This window comes from Schistocerca piceifrons, chromosome 3 (assembly GCF_021461385.2).
Source record: "Schistocerca piceifrons isolate TAMUIC-IGC-003096 chromosome 3, iqSchPice1.1, whole genome shotgun sequence".
NCBI classification, from domain to species: Eukaryota; Metazoa; Arthropoda; class Insecta; order Orthoptera; family Acrididae; genus Schistocerca; species Schistocerca piceifrons.
Genome location: NC_060140.1, coordinates 522,293,462 through 522,311,794, shown reverse-complemented (window position 1 = coordinate 522,311,794; position 18,333 = coordinate 522,293,462). Strand labels below are relative to the sequence as shown.

At 42.9% G+C, this 18,333-nt stretch overlaps 1 protein-coding gene across 2 annotated transcripts in view; it reads right to left on the bottom strand.

The window, feature by feature from the left end:
* Positions 1-18,333, bottom strand: part of LOC124788340 (ABC transporter G family member 23) — a 465,453-nt gene that overhangs the window by 209,407 nt on the left and 237,713 nt on the right. Inside the window, exon 1 of one of the 2 annotated variants that reach the window (XM_047255598.1) lies at positions 583-701. The exons of the other annotated variant lie outside the window; for it this stretch is intronic. The gene's annotated coding sequence lies outside the window, so the exon portion shown is untranslated. Of the gene's footprint in view, positions 1-582; positions 702-18,333 lie in introns of those variants that run through there. 2 annotated transcript variants of the gene reach the window in all.

Sequence of the window (18,333 nt, the reverse complement as noted above, 5' to 3'; positions counted from 1 at the left end):
CACTATGGGACTTAACATCTATGGTAATCAGTTCCCTAGAATTTAGAACTACTTAAACCTAACTAACCTAAGGACATCACACAACACCCAGTCATTACGAGGCAGAGAAAATCCCTGACCCCGCCGGGAATCGAACCCGGGAAGAAGGTATTAATCAAGCACTGAGACATTTAAGTAATAATTCTTCGGGTGTTCAATACATGAGTGGACCGGGAAAAGTCCCAACTGGTACAGGGGAACGTACCGTCAGACATGCAATTCACAGTGGTTTTCAGGGAATGGATGCAGATGTAGATAACTTGTCAGACTCAGCTATCGCTCCGTTCTGTAGTAATGCCGACATTAAGGATAGCAAAACTACAGTACTATAGAACTGTGTAGAAGAATAGAACACAACGTGTGCTATAAGACACTGTTCTCACGTCGCCTTTCAGCAAGACACTCGTCAGCGAATAACTCTTGTTTACTTCGTTATCAGCGAACTTCACATTTGACGTGCAACACTGCGCTGTCACTTTTGCAGCGGCGAGCTGTGTCTCTCTTCCGCACCTGATGGCCCGCTCGTGGCCTGACGCAACCTACCTGTAGGTAACGCAGCTGGCGTCGGCGGGAGCGAACACTTGCTGCGAGGCGATGGGTTCCTGCAGCGACGACTGCCGGCACGCGACTGACAGTGCCGGCGTTTGCGCCGCGGAGTCCGCCTCTGCAAGGTGAGCCACTTGCCCTCACGCAGCGCCGCCCTTATGCTCGCAGAACGTCACCCACAGCCGAGCGGCTCTGTACGCCGTGTCTACCGAGCTGACGTCTATCGGCTGGGCTTCACGCACCGTCCTTGCCAATTGCCGTCATTTCAGAATCACTGAGATATTTGGGAAAGCCACCCGTGACAAAACTAAACTACTGGCCATTAGAATTGCTACACCACGAAGATGACATGCAACCGACGCCAAATTTAACCGACAGGAAGAAGGTGCTGTGATATGCAAATGATTAGCTTTTCAGAGCATTCACACTAGGTTGGCGCCAGTGGCGACACCTACAACGTACTGTCATGAGGAAAGTTTCCAACCGATTTTTCATACACAAACAGCAGTTGACCGGCGTTGCCTGGTGAAACGTTGTTGTGATGCCTCGAGTAAGGAGGAGAAATGCGTACCATCGCGTTTCCGACTTTGATAAAGGTCGGATTGTAGCCTATCGCGATTGCAGTTTATCGTATCGCGACATTGCTGCTCGCTTTGGTCGAGATCCAATGACTGTTAGCAGAATATGGAATCGGTTGATTCAGGAGGGTAATACGGAACGCCGTGCTGGATCCCAACGGCCTCGTAACACTAGCAGTCGACATGACAGGCATCTTATCTGCATGGCTGTAACGGATCGTGCTGCCACGTCTCGATCCCTGAGTCAACAGATGGGGACGTTTGCAAGACAACAACCATCTGCACGAACAGTTCGACGACGTTCGCAGCTGCATGGACTATCAGCTCGGAGATCATGGCTGCGGTTACCCTTGACGCTGCATCACAGACAGGAGCGCCTGCGATGGTGTACTCGACGACGAACCTGGGTGCACAAATGGCAAAACGTCATTTTTTCGGATGATTCGACGTTCTGTTTACAGCATCATGATGGTCGCATCCGTATTTGGCGACATCGCGGTGAACGCACATTGGAAGCGTGTTTTTGTCATCGCCATACTGGCGTATCATCAGGCGTGATGGTATGGGGTGCCATTGGTTACACGTCTCGGTCACCTCTTGTTCGCACTGACGGCACTTCGAACAGTGGACGTTACATTTCAGATGTGTTACGACCCGTGGCTCTACCCTTCATTCGATCCCTGCGAAACCCTACATTTCAGCAGGATAATGCACGACCGCATGTTGCAGGTCCTGTACGGGCCTTCCTGGATACAGAAAATGTTCGACTGCTGCCCTGGACAGCACATTCTTCAGATCTCTCACCAATTAAATACGTCTGGTCAATGGTGGCCGAGCAACTGGCTCGTCACAATACGCCAGTCACTACTCTTGATGAACTGTGATATCGTGTTGAAGCTGCATGGGCAGCTGTACCTGAACACGCCGTCCAAGCTCTGTTTGACTCAATGCCCAGACGTATCAAGGTCGTTATTACGGCCAGAGGTGGTTGTTCTGGGAACTGATTTCTCAGGATCTACTCACCCAAATTGCATGAAAATGTAATCAAACGTCAGTTCTAGTATAATATATCTGTCCAATGAATACCAGTTTATCATCTGCGTTTCTTCTTGGTGTAGCAATTGCAATTGCCAGTAGTGTATTTCACCTGGTGCGCAATATATATGAGACAGGTGAAATATCTTTAGACTTCAAGAACATAGTTGCTGACAGGTGCCAATACTGCCGAAGCATCACTTTAATGACTCATGGTCATCAAATACTACTGTGAAGAGTCAAAGGAACTGATACACCTAATATCATGTAGGGCACCAGCGAGCACCCAGAAGTACAGTAACACGACTTGGCATGGACTCGACTAATGTGAGAAGTAGTGCTGGAGAAATTGACACCATGACTCTTGCAGGGATGTCCATAAACCTGTAAGAGTACGAGAGGGTGGAGATCTCTACTGAACAGCATGTTGCAAGGCATTCCAGATATGCTCAATAATGTTCATGTCTGGGGAGTTTCGGGCCCAGCGATAGTGTTTAAACTCAGAAGAGTCTTCCTGAAGCCACTCTGTAGCAATTCTGGACGTGTGGGGTGTCGCATTGCCCTGCTGAAGTCCGTCGTAATGCACAATGGCCATGAATGGATGCAGGTGATCAGACAGGATGCTTACGTACGTCTCGCCTGTCAGAGTCACACAACACTCCAACTGCACACGCCCCACACCATTAGAGAGCCTCCACCAACTTGAACTGTGTCCTGCTGACATGCAGGGTCCATGGATTCATGAGGTTGTCTCCATGCCCGTACACGTCCATCCGCTCGATACAATTTGAAATGAGACTCGTCCGACCCTGCAACATGTTTCCAGTCGTCAACAGTCCATTGTCGGTGTTGACGGGCCCAGGCAAGGCGCAAAGCTTTGTTGTAGAAATAATTCAAACGCCAAGATCGCTTAAATACTGTTTACTGGATAACCGGTTTCAGCACACTACAGGTTCCATCATCGGATCTGAATGTAGATTAACATTTATAAACCATTAGGATATAACGATACATGAGGAAGACCAGCTGATATAAAATGACTGTCATAAAAAATAAAAAAAAACAACTGCTCTCATGTTCATTTCCATAAGATATGTACAACCGAAGTCACAAGATAAAACTGTTTGGTACATGATCGCTGCTCGACAGTATTTAAGCGATCTTGGCGTTTGAATATTTCTACAACAGAGTGAACGCCCCACTACGCACTACATGTTTACTGCAGAGTAAATCTTTGTGTCGTGTAGTTAGCAAAGGTAGACCAGTGGACCTTCGGTTCCGAAAGTCCAAATCGATGACGTTTCGTTGAATGATTCGCACGCTGACACTTGTTGATTGTCCACTCGTGAAATAGTCGCAAGGAAAAATCCCCACTTCATCACTATCTCGGAGATTCACTTAAATCTTGCTAACCTGCCATTGCAGCAGCAGCAAGGGACCTAACAACCGCGCCAGACACTTGTCTTACATAGCCGTCGCCGACCGCAGTGCCGTATTCTGCCTCTTTACATATCTCTGTGTTTCAATACGATGCCTATACCAGTTTCTTTGGCGCTTCGGTATATTTCACCTGATACGCAAGATATATGAAACAGGCGAAATACCTTCAGACTCTAAGAAGAATGCAGTAAATCTAATTACAAAGAACATAGTTGGTGACAGATGCGAATACTACCGCATCACTTTAATGACGCATGGTCATCAAATATTATATCGACTTATACACATAAGAATCGAAAAACCGGTAGAAGCCTAATTCGGGGAATAACAGTTTGGTTTACAGAGTAATGTAGCAATACATGTACATGTACATGACTACTCTGCAATTCACAATTAAGTGTCTGGCAAAGGGTTAATCGAACTACCTACAAGCTATCTCTCTTGTGTTCCACTCTCGGACAGCGCGCGGGAAAACCGAACACTTAATTCTTTCCGCGTGAGCTCTGATTTCTCTTGTTTTATTACAATGATCATTCTCTCCTACGTAGGTGGGCGTCAAGAAAATATTTTCTCATTCCGAGGAGTAACCTGCTGATTGGAATTTCATGAGAAGATCCTGTCGCAACGAGAAACGCCTTTATTTTTGCACGCCAATCCGCGTATCATTTCAGTGGCACTCTCTCCCCTATTTCGCTATAATACAAAATAAGCTTTCCTTCTTTGAACTTTTTCGATGTCCTCCGTCAATTCTATCCGATGCGGATCCCACACCGCGCAACAATAGCAGAGGGCGGACAAGCGTAGCGTAGGCAGTCTATTTAGTAGACCTGTTGCATCTTCTAAGTGTTCTGCCAATAAAACACAGTCTTTGGTTTGCTTTCCCCACAGCGTTATCCGTGCGATCGTTCCAGTTAAGTTATTCGTAACTGTAATCACTAAGTATTGATTTGAATTCACAGTCTTTGGACTTGTGGCATTTATCAAGGACCCGAAATCTAACGGACTCCTTTTAGTACTCATGTTGATAACTTCATACTTTTCGTTATTTAGAATCAGTTGCCAATTTTCGCAGCATACAGATATCTCGTCTGAATCATTTTGCAATTGGTGTTCATCATCTGGTGAGATTATACGCGATACAATAGCGAACCTACTACGTATTTTAGAAGATACATTGAAGGAAGGAAAGTTTACAATAACAGCATTTGTTGATTTAAAGAAATCCTACGAACTATTTTAGAAGATTGGTTGAACGAAGGAAAAAATACGTTTACAGCATTTACAAATTTAGTAACAGCTTTTGACAATCTTGGCTGGAATACGCTCTTTGAAATTCTGAAGGTAGCAGGGACGAAATACTGCGAGTGATTATCTACAACTCCTAAGAACCAAACTGAAGCTAGAAGATCCGAATCTGTACATTGAAGAAGCAGTAAAAGAAACGGAGGAGCAATTGAATAGGAAAGTTTAATGCAGGGAGAAGAATAAAATCCTCAAGATTTACCGAAGACATTGTAATTCTCACTATTTTGAGGAGACGATGATTTACAACTTGTAAAAATTGTTGAAAAATCATGGTTGCACACAGCTGCATTAATAAATTTTAATCAGTTTCAGTCATAAACAGATCATCTTTGGGTGTACTGTGATATCGTAGTCAGATGTGTGAAATCGATAGCCACTATTATCAAGCATCATGTTACAAACCAACATCTCCACTCAACTATAAATCAGGAGCTCCTAACTTGTAGTTGAATGGGGATGTAACATGATGCTTCACAGTGGTTATGGATTGTCACACACTGATTACGATGTCAAAATGCGCCTGATGATTGTCTGTATATGACTGAAAGTGATAGTGTAATACATTGATTAATACAGCTGTGTGCAACCAAGGTTTTTCAAGAATTCAAATTCTGTCGGAAACGGTGGAATATTGGAAGATTACTTGTACGGAATGGATAATGCCTTGAAAAGACGCTATAAGATGTACATCAACAAAAATAGTACAAGGATAATGGATTGGAGCCCAATTAAATCACGCAATACGGAGGGAATTAGGTTGGGAAATGAAAAACTGAGAGTAGAAGATAAGTTTCGATACTTCGGCAGCAAAGTAACCGACAGTGGTAAAGCAAAGAGAATATAACACGCAAATTGGCAATACCACGAAAAGCATTTTCTGAAAAGGGAAATTTCTTAACGTTGAATATGAAATTGAGAATTAGAAAACCTTTTCTGAAGGTGCAGTGTTTGTGCAGAGTGCAGCGTTGTACGGAAATCAAACGTGAACACAGTTCAAAAAGAAGAGAACATAAGCTTTTGAAGCGTGTTGCTACATAACAATACTGAAGGTTAGATGGGTAGATCGCATAACTAATGAGGAGAAACGTTATGGAACTGAGAGAAAAGATTTTTGTTGCACAACTTGACTAGAAGAAAGGATCGGTTGATAAGACACGACCAGAGGCATCAAGGAATCGTGAATTTTGTAATGAGGGAAAGTCTGTATATATATGTCTGTGATTGCGGGGAGGGGGGGGGGGGGGAAGGGTAATAATTTTAGAGAGACCAATGTTTGTTTGTAGTATACACGTTCAAACGGATGTAGGTTGCGGTTGTTATACACTGATGAAGAGGTTTGCGCAGCATTCAGCCAACATTCCGACCGAAGATCACAACACGAATATCATTTCATTTCGCGGAGCGAGATGGCTCGGTGATGGTACACCCAAGAGGATATCCAGTGAGCGCAGAAGAAAAGTGTGATCTTCGCAAACAGAATTCGCATGCTGCCTCGAAACGCAGACAGTCGTATCAATTCAGTAACAGCTTGAAGAAAGCCTGAACATGTAATAGATACTGACTGCTAGCAAGCGTGCCCAGATGCATTTGGCTTAAAATCTCAAAACAAAACTGTTTCGCAGTGTCCTGCTATTCTCCTCGCAATGAAATGAGAGGGGTCTCTGGTTTCTAAAAGCTTCAACTATCGTTGTACTTTCAGTTTCTCGTATAACCAGCCAGTGTTAAAAGCAGATTAATGTCAATGTAGAACGTTTCGCATACATGTGAAAATTATCTGCCCGATACTAAAAAAAAATTGTACAAACAAACTTACTCTCTGAATTAAATACGCTGTAATGATAGGTTTTGTACTAAAACGCTACCCCAGAATCTAGTATCAGTTGCAGCTTAGGGGAAATAAAATTCGATTTTCAGTATTTCACGTAATCGCTGACGGAATTCAAAAATTTAAAAAGTTATCATAATTACTCATTAAGAGATACAATCTTAGGTTAAAAGTTTTACACAATAAAAAAATATTACGGTTAGAAACGACGTGTTTGTCTTGATGCAGTGTAACTGTCATTTGGAATTATACAGACTTCGTTCATCCAGAACTTGAGAATGAGAGGACTTAGCGACTTCCAATAAAGATTACACATAATTTCAAACTTACCGAAACTTTTTCTCGCAGACACCTCCATAAAATAATGAAAGGAAAAAGGTTAATCGCTTACTACATTTTCTATGTTCATACAGTCAACTTTTAGTATAAAGCATGACTTTTCATTTATTATTTCTTTACTACTAATTCTCTTCACAATACACTTTGCGTACAGTATCTGTATACATCACTTAACGTACCTGCAAAATTATATAATTGTACAACAGGCACTTCAGGTGACATGACGTTATAAACGAGATACATAAAAAACTGCTTTTGTTTAAATTGGGGAGCAAATTACCCATACTATATTCATCCAGTGTTTCATATGACAGGACTTGCGACTTCCAACAAACTTTAAGCATAATTTCAAACCTTGTCCAAACTTTTTCCTCGCTTACATGCATAACGTCAATAATGTAATACATCAACTCATTTGTCAAGTAATCAGAAGTTTGATGTTTTATACATGTGAGTGGGATTCTTTAAAGAATCGATGTGCACTGGTCTCTTATAAAGTGGTAACTTTAGTAGGCTTGGTGATCAGTGACCAGAGTTTTCCACTAATTTTGAGTTTTATTTTGTGAGAAATTGTATTTTGTTTCCTCTATTCCCCTTTCCACGAAACCGATATGAACCCTCTTCACCCCTTCCTCAGCAGATCAGCTTTGGAAAATAGTGTAATATACAAAATCAGTTGTTTTTGTGGCAAATTCCGTATAAGCCAGTCTATTAGGGCTATATCCACCTTCTTGAAGGGACACGACAGAAGTTGGAAACTCACCACAGTTACATAGTGCAACATAAAAATGAATACTAACAAAGGAAGGAAGATGAACTACCTTGAAATAATTGAAATTAATAAACATATATCTAGTTGCCTAAGCTTAGAAGTGAATGATGAAAGACAGTTCCCGTACTCGCCACTTCTAACTGCAGGCACTGCTAATGATCCCATCCAGACCACTGTAAATTATCCTCCTATTCACACTTCCAAATTTTCCTTTATTTCAGTTACTATAGTTTAGTTTGCTCTGTTAATAATTAATTTTGCATAATTACAGTTCTTTCACTCACCCATTTAATCTCACTTGCAATATTTACGTGTTAGTAATACTGGAACCGTTAGGTGCAAGATTATCTTGTACAGTCCCTGTAACCTCCCACCCCCCTCCCCACCCCCCGTCACCCCATGAAACATATCACCAAAGTCTACTATAATTTATTCAACGTATTTTTCTTCTCAAAACATTATTGTAATTTGTCACAGAGTTCAATATTTAATGTGTCACACATTTTATTTAAGCTAAGTGGTTTTACATTGCATTTTACTGAAATTATTCATCTCGTTTTAGTCCCAATTTTCCTCTATGAAAGCTAACTGAGATGCTCTGTGGATGCACCTAATTTAAAATCTTTGTTCCCTCAAAAAATTCATGTCCACACATTTGTATCTTTTTACCTGATGATGGCATACCACTCGAAAACCGGTTTGTACAATATTAATATGATTCAATGTTACACCAGTATCATGTTTTTTCATTCATAATTGAAAAATAATTCTATCAAGAACGTACGGAACATCCAATTAATAGCTGTTTCATATCTTTAAACACAATATGTCCATGCCGACTGACTGCACTGCCACCTCACAAAATCCTTGACTTGCACGCACCAGCGCCCCATCCTCAAGAAATTTCCTGTATGCGTCACAACGTTGTCGCAACGCTTGTGTGTCGTATGCATTCCTCTTGCTGGCTATACTTTTCCTCTCTGATGCAGCGAATTTTTTACACTTCCTCTAACTTGTGCATTGGACAGGTCAGACGGTCGGCGGTTTTTCTGTGGAGCGGCTATGCCTCATGTTTTCCTGCCCATGTGCACACGGCGGAAACGGTACCGTCAGAAATGAGCAAACCATGGCTGTGCAGCCGACTAGCTGTTTATCTCACACAAGTCAGAGGAGCACGTTCATTGCCTCTTCCCTTCCTTGCTCACGTCAGAATGACGTGCAGTTGTTAACGTTTTTTTAGTGGCCCTTCGAGCACTTCTGATTTTCTTAATTGCGTGTAATACTATCATAGTAAGGCGAGGGGCGTTCAAAAAGTAATGCAACACATTCTTTCGAGGTCAGTTTCGTTTGAAAAAATACAGAGTTTGTTGTGTCGTAGAATACTCCCACTTCAGCCCCTATTGTCATCGTGGCGCCGGCCATGGTGTCCTAGCGGTTCTAGGTGCTTCAGTTTGGAACCGCGCGCCTGCTACTGTCGCAGGTTCGAATCCTGTCTCGGGCATGGATGTGTGTCATGTCCTTAGGTTAGTTAGGTTTAAGTAGTTCTAAATTCTGGGGGAATGATGACCTCAGATGTTAAATCCCATAGTGCTCAGAGCCATTTTTCATCGTGGCAACAAGGTCGCGCAAATCTGTCCGATCTCCCACGTGCCGGCCGGTCGCACGTAGCTGTGACTCCTGCAACGTGCGGACACTCTCATTCGAGGTGATTGACGGATCGCAAAAAGACCTTGATTCTCATCTGGAAGACCTCTTTTGGTACTGCTGACACACTCGTTCGCCAGTTGTGGTACTCTGAGGTATATGCCCGCTGTGTTCGTCGCCAACTAACAAAAGACCATAAAGAGCAACAAAGGACCATCTGTGCGAAAGTGTTTGCACATTACGAGGCTGATCGTGACAATTTTTTGTCGAGCATCATCACAGGCGATGAAACATGGGTTCAACACTTCGAACCGGAAACAGAACAGCAAACCATGTAGTGGCGTCATACCACCTCTCCCCCGAAGAAAAAGTTAGAAGCCGCACCCTCAGACTCTAAATTCATGGCGACGCTCTTTTGGGACTCTGAAGGTGTTATTCTGTTTGATGTCCTTCCCCACGATGCAACGAGCAACGATCAACTCTGATGTGTATAGTGCTACTGAATAACCGATTTCGTCACCACAAAAATGCAAACGAACTTCTCCTTCTCGATGACAATGCAAGGCCTTACACAAATTTGTACACCCGAGAGGAGCTAACGAAACTTCATTAGACTGTTCTTCCTCATCCATTCTCAGCCCGGACCTCGTACCTTACGACTTCCGTCCGTCCGTCCGTTTGGCTCAATGAAGGATGCAATCTGCTTCAAGCGGAACGTGGATGATGGGGAGTTTATTGATGCAGCAAGACGTTGGCTTCGACATCGACCAGTAGAATGGTAGCATGCGGGCATATAGGCCCTCACAGTAAGGTGGCGTAATGCCGACGCACTGGATGGAGTTTATGTTGAAAAATAGGGTTTTGTAGCTAAAAGAGTGGGGAATAACGCGGTGTGTTGGAATTTTGAAGAAGAAAAAAAAGGAAACTTCTTTCAGAAGAAAATATTTGCGTTAGTTATTGAACGCCCCTCTTATTATTCGATGTGTGTCCTGATTTGAAACTGAAGCCTACGCTGGCATGTAAAAAGTGGTAAATTAATGTTAATCTAAAGCTACAGTATCACATACTTCGGATACTCAGTCGGCTCTATGACTCTTTTTCTACCTCTTGTTGCTTCTTTCATCTCTGTCAACGATTTATGTGTGTGAATAATTAGAAGTAGCGACGTGATTTGAAGTCCACATTAAATCATAGGTATCGCTACAGCTGGATGTGTAAGTCAGTTGAGAGGTAAGAAGAAAGGAGTATATCACTTCCAACTAGGCCATGTAAAAGCTTTAGTTTTAGAAATGTTTCAAAACGTCTAATAACGCATGAAGATTATCTGAAGAAATTGAACATTGGAGACCTAATGCGCCAGAAAACACACACACAGAAACATGCACATGGAATATGTGAGCTGGCTGGTGGCATTGTGGGCACGTGACGCGGTAAGGGATGTTCAAGTTTATAAACGAAGTAGAGACGGATGGGGAATCATTCTAGCGACGATACGCATTGGAAAGGGGGACATCTAATGATATAAGCAACTTTGAAAAGGACAGATTTTTACACCCTCGCGATTGGGAACCAGCGTCTCGGTAACAGCAGAGAGCAGCTTGATTGTTCACGCACTACCACCCTGAGCATCTAAGAGAAAGTGGCTGAAGCACGATAAACCACGAGTAGGTGAAAAGGTGTTAGACGTCCAATCTTCATTAAAGAAAGCGACGTCTTAGGCTTGTTCGTTCTGCAAAGCACGTAGGGTGGTGATTTGTGGCAGATAAGACGACGAGGTACTAAGCTGGTGCAGACAGAAGTGTTTCGGAGACACCGTGCAGCATATGTTGAACATGTGATTGCAGCAGATGACCTCTTCGTGTACCGATGTCGATTCAACGCCTTCGTTAAATACGACTGCTGTGGGCATAGGATCATCAAGGTTGTACCGTGGATCAACGGAAACTTGTCGCCTGCTCGGATGAATCACGTTTCTTCTTACACCAGTTCAATGGTCGTGTCTGGGTGTGTCGTCACCCAGGTGACCGAATGCCTGACAACATGCACAGCGTCACGAACGAATCTACATCTTCATTACTCTGCAATTCACAATTAAGTGTCTGACAGAGAGTTCATCAAACCACTTTCAAGCTCTTTCTCTACCGTTCCACTCTTGAACCGCGGACGGTAAAAACGAGCACTTAAATGTTTCTGTGCGAGCTCTTATTTCTCTTATTTTATCATGACGATCACTTCTCCCTGTGTAGGAGGCAGTCAACAAAATATTCCTGCAATCGGAGGAGAAATTTGGTATTGAAATTTCATCAGAAGATCCTGTCGCAATGAAAAACGCCTTTGTATTAATGATTGTCACCCCAGTTAACGTATCATGTCCGTGGCACTACCTCCCCTATTTCGCGATGATACAAAAAGAGCCGAACTTCTTTGAACTCTTTCAATGTCCTCCGTCAGTCCTATCTAATGATAGTCTCACACCACACTGAAACATTCCAGAAGAGGGCAGGCAAGCGTGATGCAAGCTGTCTCTTTAATAGATCTCGTGCATTTTGTAAGTGTTCCGCCAATAAATTGCAGTCTTTGGTTTGCTTTCCCCGCAAAATTATATATGTGATCGTTAAAATTTATATGATTCGTAGCTGTAATCCGAAAGAATTTAGTTGAATTTACAACCTTTAGATTTGTGTGATTTATAGTGCAACCGAAACTCAGCGGCTTCCTTTTGTTCTGTCGGGCGCTAGTCGCGTGGGGCAGTTGAGATGCTGCATGGCGTTGGGCATGGCCCCCCACAGCATATCAGTTCCATATTCGCATGACAGTCGTGGGATGCCGACCAACGCGAGAAGCATTATCTCAGAACGATAAAATAGAGGCCACAGACTGCCCTTCGTTGAAACACGTCACTCTGACTGACGTTTCTCCTTTTTACACGAGGCATAACACGTTCTTCTCCAAAGAAACAATATTCAGATTCGATTTGCTGATGAGATATCTCCTGCATAATCTTTCCTTGAATACAGACTGCAGATGGCTACTCCGTATGCTTGCGCTGAAATGCTGATCACTTTCATGTCTATGCATGTAATACGCATCAGACCATTTTTAAATTAGTTGCCGTCTTCTTCGTTGTAATGTTAATCGACAGCAATATAGACGCTGTACAGACGATTCCAGTACCGCATATACAAAACCTCAGTTGGTAGTTTGCCTCTATTCTATACATCTGCCTGTCTCTAAACGTATAAAAGGTACGTTTAATGCCTCAACTTAAGCATTTTGGCGTCAAAGCACAAATGCGTCTCATAAAAATAAAATTTGAAACTGATGTCAGAAATATCGTTTCAATGGTATCGGAAGTCGATTTACTCGTATTTTCAAAACCGGAAACAGGAAGTGTCGACAAATTCCTGCTGCAATTAGATCACATGACCTCACGTGCCTCATATGTTTGCTCATCGTGATGCGAGAGTAATGAGTGCGTTTTCCCAATGTGACTGTAGTGAGCGATGTTGTCCGCCTGGTTTCTCTAAACATGCGCATTTTTTTGGTTTCTTGTTCTGGACCTGTGGCCTCCATTTTAAGGCGAACAGCTTCAGCTTTTCAGTCTGGCAGTTTCAGTTTACAAAGAACAAAGAACATGTTTTCTTTCCGTATACCTTTTACCATCATAGGGGAGGAGGGTAATAATAGTCACTAAAGAGTGTTCTCCAACAGCCCGTTAAATACACAATCCAGTTTTATTACATTCTCGGGAAAAAATTGCGGAGTGATTTCAAGATATACGAGATCTACCATGGAATGTTCTAAAAGCTATATCGTGTGAGCTAGAGAGCAGAAAGAAACGAGGCTATCTCATGGTTGCAGTGTGAAATATGGCCAGTTTTTCTAGTTTTACTCAGTTAACAATATAACTTTTAATGCCACTGTTTAATACTAATCGGGCAGTCAATGAAAGTAAGGCAGTGCGCTAATTTACGAAGTACCTACCTTGGTCTAAGGGCTTCTGACAGCGCCATACACTTCACCACTGCAATGATTATGTCACGTCACGCTGTTGGTTCACCGCAAAAGTGATTTAAAATGGAATGATCATATAAAGTTGATCGTCGGTAAAGCAGATGCCAGACTGAGATTCATTGGAAGAATTCTAAGGAAATGCAATCCGAAAACAAAGGAAGGAGGTTACAGTACGCTTGTTCGCCCACTGCTTGAATACTGCTCAGCAGTGTGGGGTCCGTACCACATAGGGTTGATAGAAGAGATAGAGAAGATCCAACGGAGAGCAGTGCGCTTTGTTACAGGATCATTTAGTAATCGGGAAAGCGTTACGGAGATGATAGATACACTCCCGTGGAAGACTCTGCAGGAGAGACGCTCAGTAGCTCGGTACGGGCGTTTGTTAAAGTTTCGAAAACATACCTTCACCGAGGAGTCAAGCAGTATATTGCTCCCTCCTACGTATATCTCGCGAAGAGACCATGAGGATAAAATCAGAGAGATTAGAGCCCACACAGAAGCATACCGACAATCCTTCTTTCCACGAACAATACGAGACTGGAATACTCGTAGAAGGGAGAACCGATAGAGGTACTCAAGGTACCCTCCGCCACAAACCGTCAGGTGGCTTGCGGAGTATGGATGTAGATGTAGAACACGAACAAACGACAAAAAAACTAGCAGCATATGCTAAATAACATTTTGGTATCTTCCGTTTGGAAAGGTCGTCTTGAAACTCTGAAACGCCGGAAGCGCACCGACTTCACAGAACTTCATTTTGCACAACATGTTGATTGAAATGTCTTATTGCTACAGACTTCACTCTCTAATGTCCTCTAAGTGACCCACCATCGCATCTCGTGTTGTTACATGCAGTGAAAAATTCATGTTCTCTAAAAGAGCTAAAGGTTGGGATTTAACGTGTCTTCGTGGTCGACGACAGTCCTTGCCTCAAACCTCTAAGGGTGATAGATTACTTCATGGGGAACATTTTTAGAGAAAAAATGTTCGCTGACGCTGCCCGGCGTTGCTTGGGGTCTTTTTATTGAACTCGCCGGCCCTGGGATGACGAGATTCAATGAACTAGCAGCACCTACTAACTAGGTGTGGTGCACCTCATTATTCATAGTCAATTGCCACTTTTCGCACCATACAGATATTTGGCCTAAATCATTTTACAATTGGTTTCGATCAGCTGATGACTTTACAAGACGGTAAATGATGGCATCATCTGCAAACAGTCTAACGAGGTTGCTCAGATTGTCTCCTAAATCGTTTACTTAGATCAGGAACAACAAAAGGCCTACAACACTTCCTTGAGGAACGCCAGTTATTACTTCTATTTCACTGGATAACTATCCGACAAAATATGATTACATATGACCTTTCCGACAGGAACTCACGAATCCAGTCGCACAACTGTGGCGATACTCAATGGACACGTAATTTGATTAGAATTCGTTTGTGAGGAACGGTGTCAAAAGCCTCTTGGGAATATGGAATCAATTTGACGTTCTCTGTCGCTAGCATTACTTCCTGAGAATAAAGAACAAGTTGTGTTTCGAAGGGAGGATATTTTTTTAATCCGTGCTGACTATTAGTCGATAAGTCGTATTCTTCGAGGTAACTCATAATGTTCGAACACAGTATATGTTGCAAAATCGTACTGGATCTGTAATTCAGCAGATTACTCATATTTCCCTTCTTGGGTATTGGTGTGACTTTCCAGTCTTTGGCTACAGACCCTTCTACGAGCGAGCGGATATATTGACCGCTACGTAAGGAGCTATTGTATCAGCACACTTTGAAAGGAACCTGACTGGTATACAATCTGGACCAGAGGCCTTGCCTTTATTAAGCTGCTTCGCTACACCGAGGATATCTGCTTCTAAGTTGCTCATGTTGACAACTGTTCCAGATTAGAGTTCTGGAATATTTACTTCGTCGTCTTTGGCGAAGGAGTTTCGTAAAACCATGTTTATTAGCTCTGCTTAAGTAGCTCTGTTATCACTCACATCACCATTGTTATCGTGCGGAGAATGTAATGACTGCGTCTCGTGGCTGGTGTACTTCACATATGAGTAGAACATCATTGGGTTTTCTGCCAGATTTCGAGACAGAGTTTGATTATGGGCTTCCATGGGACCTGGGGTAATGATATAAAGACAACTGTTGACTATGTGAAAATTATTATCTATAATCTGTATCCCATCATGTCCCTGACGGTGATGGCACCTTCAAACAGGATAACTGTTCTTGACACAAGGCCAAAATCGTGCTGTAATGATCTGACAAGCATGATAGTGAATCCATGTTGACGTTTTGACCCCGAAATTCAGCTGGTGCGATCCCGACGGAACACTTCTTGAACACCATTCGGTGCCAGCTCCGCGTCCACAAATCATCGGCTCGTATTATACGAAAATTGCGTGACCTGGTGCCATATACTACTGGAAATCTGCCAAGGACTTGTCGAATACATGAGATGCAGAATCTCTGCTATTGCGTTCCAAAGGTGGACAAGTACGTTAGCCAGATGACTGTAACATTTTCGCTCATATACAGGGCGCTCCCAAGTATTTGCATGAAACTGCTTGGGCGACAATTAGCGTAGTGGGTAACAAGTTATGTCAGAGACATAATGTTCGCCCACTCTTCCTGGAGATGCCAGGAGTCTTTTATTATTTCACACCACAACTAAGAGGCGGCAGGACATAGCCACTCTGCGGCGTGCGTATTCAATGTGTGTTGTCTATAATCCAATCATCTGTTCCGCGTTCCTGACCCGCTTTTAAAATATCTTTGTCTCTTTGCAGACATTCATTCTCACAGTTTGATTTTGGAAAAACGCTGTATCAGCTTACTGGGGTACGCAGTATGTCGATGCACCACACCCAGATAGTAGACGCTGCTCTCTCAGTGAAATCTCGTCATCCCAGGGCCGGCAAGTTCAATAAAAAGACGCCAAGCATCGTCGGGCAGCGTCAGCGAACGTTTTTTTCTGTAACAATGTTCACCGTGACGTGATCTATCACCCCTAAAGGTCTGAGGCAAGGAATATGAAACATCGACCTCGAAGAGAGGTTAAGTCCCAACCTCTAGCTCTTTTTAGCGAATATGAATTTTTCACTGCACGTAACAACACGAGACGTCGTAGATGGGTTACTTAGAGGATATCAGTGAATGAAATCTGTAGCAATAGCATATTTCAATGAACATTTTGTGCAAAATGAAGTTCTGTTAAGCCAGTGCGCTTCCGGCGTTTCAGAATTTGAAGACGACTTTTCCAAATGGATGATATCAAAATGATATGAGGTACATGCTGCTACTTTTTTGTCGTTTCTTCGTGTTGCGACATAATCATTCCAGTGGTGAAGCGTATGGCGCTCTCAAGAGCCTTTAGACCAAGATAGGTACGTCGTAAATTAGTGCACTGCCTTACTGTCATTGACTGTTCGATTAGTAATAAACAGTGGAATTAAAAATTACTTTTTTAACTGGGTGATACTAGAAAAACTGGCCATATTTCACACTGCAACCATGAGATAGCCTCGTTTCTTTCTGCTCTCTAGCTCACACGATATGGCTTTTAGAACATTCCACAGTAGATCTCTTATTATCTTGAAATCACTCCGCAATTTTTTCCCGAGAATGTAATAAAACTGGATTGTGTATTTAACGGGCTGTTGGAGAACACTCTTTAGTGACTATTATTACCCCCCTCCCCCTATAATGGCAAAAGCTATACGGAAAGAAATGTTCTTTGTTGACTGAAACTGCCAGACTGAAAAGCTGAAGCTGTTCGCCTTAAAATGGAGGCCACAGGTCCAGAGCAAGAAACCAGAAAAATGCACGTGTTTAGAGAAACGAGGCAGACAACATCGCTCACTACAGTCACATTGGGAAAACGCACTCATTACTCTCGCATCGCGATGAGCAAACATATGTGGCGCGTGAGGTCATGTGATCTAATTGCAGCAGGAATTTGTCGACACTTCCTGTTTCCGGTTTTTGAAAATACGAGTAAATCGACTTCAGATAGCATTGAAACGATATTTCTGACATCAGTTTTAAATTTTATTTCTGTAAGGCGTATTTGTGTTTTGACGCCAAAATGCTTAAGTTGAGGCATTAAACGTACCTTTTATACGTTTAGGGACAGGCAGATGTATACAATAGAGGCAGACGACCAACTGAGAATCAGTTTTTGTATATGTGATACTGGAAATGTCTGTACAGCGTCTACATTGCTGTCCATTAAATTTGCAACGAAGATGACGGGAACTAATTTAAAATTGGCATGATGTATACTTCATCCATAGACATGAAAATGATTAGCATTTCAGCGCAAGCATACAGAGTAGCCATGTGCAGTCTGTATACAAGGAAAGATTATGCTGGGGGTTTCTCATCAGCAAATCGAATTGGGATGGTTTTTTTTCCGAAGAAGAACGTGTCATGCCTCTTGTAAAAAGGAGTAACGTGTATCAGCGAGTGTCGTGTTTCGACAACGGCAGGACTCTGGCCCGTGGTTTATCGTTCTGAAATACTGCTGCTAGGGTTGGTCGGCATCCCACGACTGTCACGCGAATACGGAACTGATATGCTGTGGAGGGCCATGCTCAACGCCATGCAGCATCTCAACTGCCCCACGCGACTAGCGCCCTACACGACAGACGTATCGTTCGCTCGGCCGTGCACGCTCATACAGCTACGTGAGTCAGGAACGCAGCTTGTTTGCAGCAGCACGAGTATCCACAGGGATAGTGGGACAACGTCTGGATCACAAGGGACTGTCAGCTAGGAGAACATAGTTG